Below are 4,168 nucleotides of genomic sequence, written 5' to 3'. Positions count from 1 at the left end.
CAGCACATTCCCAGAGAAAGCAAATCCTCCTTTATTTCCCTCCTGAACCTTTCAGGAATGGGGTGGGGGGAGCCCGGTCAGCGCTGGAATCTCTCGGCTGGAGTGGGAGCTGCTGGAATTCCCAGAACAAGGAAAAACCCAGCACGAGGCACTCAACGAGCGCTTCCCATCCATGCCCAGCCTGGGAATCCTCAGGGATGAGCTGGGAGCGAAGGAATCGGGGGCTGAGAGGCGGCTTTCCCCCAGAAGCTCCTGACAAAATGCAGGAGGCCCAAAAGATCCGAGCCGAGCCCATTCCCAGATTCCTGATGGATTCCCACTGTGCTGCTCCCCTGGGAGGTGAGGATGGAACAGGGAAAATGAAGGTTTTCCCGCAAAAACCATGGAGAGAGGGAATTCCGAGGAAGCAAAAGAGGGAGAAATCCAGTGGGAGGCAGAGACAGCGCTGCGGGATTCCCAGAGCACATCCCAGGGAAAATCTGGGAATGGGGGTGGCATTTGGCCTTTTCCTGCGGGATAAGAGGTCCCAGAGGATTCCCATCCCTTCCCACTATGTGGCAAAAGTCCCTTCCTGGAGCGGGGCTCTGCCAGGGGTGGGAGCCAGGGGTGGAATCCAGGGATGGGATCCAGGGGTGGGAGCCAGGGGTGGGAGCCAGAGATGGGATCCAGGGATGGGATCCAGGGATGGGATCCAGGGGGGGGATCCAGGGGGGGGATCCAGGGGGGGGATCCAGGGGTGGGAACTAGGGATGGGATCCAGGGGTGGGATCCAGGGGGGGGAGCAAGGGGTGGGAACTAGGGATGGGATCCAGGGGTGGGATCCAGGGGGGGAGCAAGGGGAGGCACCCCGGGCCCCGCAGGAAGCCTCCACTCCCTCGGGATTGGCTTTGGGAAAGGCTCATCCAAGGAAAAGGGAGCAGAGGGAGGAACGGAGAGGGATCGGGCTCTGGAAGGAGGAGGAGGCTCCGGGACACCACAGCGGAGTCCCGAACTCCCGGGAAATCCCAAATCCCTCCGCAGCCTTTAGGGAAAACTCGGCTGGGCTGTGCCGGGCAGGGAACGGGTCCGGATAGGGATGGGAACGGGAAAAGGGACCGGGAGAGGGATGGGGACGGGAAAAGGGACCGGGAGAGGGATGGGGACGGGAAAAGGGACCGGGAGAGGGATGGGGACGGGGATGGGAACGGGGATGGGGAACAGGGATAGGGACGGGGATGGGATGGGGATGGGGACGGGGGGACAGGGACACGGGGAAGGGACATAGAGAAGGGGCACGGGGACAGGGAAGGGACAGGGACAGGGACACGGGGACAGGGAACAGACAAGGACATGGACACAGGGAAGGGACACGGGGACAGGGACACAGAGAAGGGACACGGGGAAGGGACACGGGGACAGGGACACGGGGACAGGGACAGGGACACGGGGAAGGGACACGGGGAAGGGACACGGGGACAGGGACACGGGGACAGGGACACGGGGACAGGGACGGGGACAGGGACACGGGGACAGGGACGGGGACAGGGACAGGGACACGGGGAAGGGACACGGGGAAGGGACACGGGGAAGGGACACGGGGACAGGGACAGGGACACGGGGAAGGGACACGAGGAGCCCTCCAGGCTCATTGCGGCTCCCCGGGAGCTTCACGCGTTATTTGGTAGCAACAATGGCCCAAACAATGGGACCTTGGGAATAACAACGGGACCTTGGGAATAACAATGGGATTCGGGAGGGACAATGGGATTCGGGAGGGACAATGGCCCGAGAGCAGCACGGGGACGAGGTGCCCCCGCCCCAAAGGCCACCGAGGCGCTGCTGTTGAGGGTCCCCTTCCCTCAGAGCTGCGGGGACACAAAACCCTTTTGTTCCCCACGGGCTTCCCAGAGGAGCTCCCTTTCCATCATTCCCGGCCCTCCCCATGGATCCCACACTCACTTCTCCCTTTTGGGGCCGTTTTTAGGGCGTTTTCCACACGGAAAACCACAACAACAAAAGGAAGAGGGACGGGTTTAAGGGGCCGTGAAGGGAAAAGTTTTGGGATCGTTCCAGGAAAAGCTTTGGGATCGTTCCCTGCCCCGTTCCAGGAAAAGCTTTGGGATCGTTCCCTGCCCCGTTGCCAGTCCAGTGCCCTCCCCTTCCCTCCCCTCCTGTCCCCAAAACACCTGGAGAAAGGAGGGGGAGGAGGAAAAGAAACTTTATAGTGCAGGAAACTCCGAACAGATCAACATTCCCATCGTGGATTGGGAACCCGAGGAGCACCGGGCTGAATCCCAAAGGAATCCCGTGGGACGCATGGAAAGGATTCCTTAGGGTTTTCTCCTTGATCTGGAGCTGCAAAAAGATCTGCGGGAATCATCTGGGATTCCTTTTCTCCTCAGGAGACGCCACCAAGTTCTTCCTCCTCCATCCTACAAATCCCAGGGTGGAGAAAAAGAAGGAGGAAAAATAAAACCAAAAAAAACCCCCCACCAGAATCCCAATTTTTGGGTCTCTACAGGCGGAATTGAGAGGAGGGAAGAGCTGGATTCCCAAACCCTCCTCATGGGACAGCTCCAGCTCCCAAAGATCTTCGGATCCAGGGATTTGGGGTTGGCACCGGGCCGGGAAATCCGGGCCCCCCCTTGTGCTTGAAGCGGCATCGGGGTGGGAAAAAGGACACGGAGGTGCCACAAATCCCGGGAATCCCAGGTGGGAAGGGCTCGGAGCAGCCTGGGATGGTGGGAGCTGCCCCTGCCCAGGGAAATCCACGGATCCGGACGGGCTTTAGGGTCCCTTCCCACCCAAACCAGGCCGGAATTCCGTGACCCCCCCTCCACCGAAAGGAAGTTTTATTTTAGGGCTGAACCATTTCCCTTCCAAAGGTTTAAAAGTGGTTTTTTTAAATTTTTTATTTCGTTTTCCCCCCGATTTTGTTCCATTTTTATGGGTTTTTTGGGGCCTTTTAAAATGGCTTTTTGGGGCCTTTTTTTCCCTTGCTGGATTCCAGACCCTGCCACTTCTGCCTGGGAATTTCCGAGTCCCACAGACCCTTCCCCACCATGTTTTTTTTTTAATCTAAGCCTAAAATTGGAGGTTTGGGCAGCTCAGAGCAGGAAATTCAGGCTCTGGAAGCACTGGCAGTGTCAGATTTGGGATAATTCTTACCAATTTGGGTCTGAACCCCATTGCCAGCCCTGGATTTCCTCATCCCTCACTCAAAAATATCCAAGGATTTTGGAATGAAATTTAAATTAAATCAGATTTCGATTGAAATTAAATCAGATTTCAATTTAAATTAAATCAGATTTCAATTTAAATTAAATCAGATTTAAAATGAAATTAAAACATTTAAATTTAAACTGAATCAGATTTTGATTGAAATTAAATCAGACTTTGATTGAAATTAAATCAGATTTTCATTAAGATTAGATCAGATTTTGATTGAAATTAGATCAGATTTAAATTTAAACTAAATCAGATTCCTATTTAAATTAAAACAGATTTTAATTTAAACTGAATCAGATTTAAATTTAAATCAGATTTCGATTTAAATTAAAACAGATTTCAATTGAAATTAAAACAGATTTTAATTTAAACTGGATCAGGTTTAAATTTAAACTAAATCAGATTTCGATTTAAATTTCAATTGAAATTAAAACAGATTTAAATTTAAACTAAATCAGATTTCGATTTAAATTTAAATCAGATTTCGATTTAAATTAAAACAGATTTAAATTTAAACTGAATCAGATTTAAATTTAAACTGAACCAGACTTTGATTTTAAACTCTGCTCCAAACCATCCTTTTTAAAGGAAGACATTTGTGAGTTCTGAACGTCCAGGGCAGGATTCTGCTCCAAAATTCCACCCCAAATCCAGGGAATTCTGACTCCAGCTGGGTGGGAGGAGCAGGAGTTCAGCACCCAAATTTAGGTGGAATCGAGCAGCTCCAGCCTCAATTCTCTCTGCAAAGGTAAAACCGCATCAAACCCAGGCAATGAAACAATGGAACAATTTGAAACACCCCGATTTTCGGATGAATGATGATTAAAAAACCCCAGAACCAACGTACCCAGCTCCCCAGCAATAAACCCACCCCGTCTCCCAGCATTTTCCTGCCTTTTCAGAAGAGCAGGAAGTTTTCCAGCTGCAGAAGCGATCCAAGAAAACACCCAGGGCCCCCAGG

The sequence above is a fragment of the Corvus hawaiiensis genome, chromosome 27, assembly GCF_020740725.1.
Source record: "Corvus hawaiiensis isolate bCorHaw1 chromosome 27, bCorHaw1.pri.cur, whole genome shotgun sequence".
Classification (NCBI taxonomy): domain Eukaryota; kingdom Metazoa; phylum Chordata; class Aves; order Passeriformes; family Corvidae; genus Corvus; species Corvus hawaiiensis.
Note: the sequence above shows the minus strand (reverse complement) of the source record.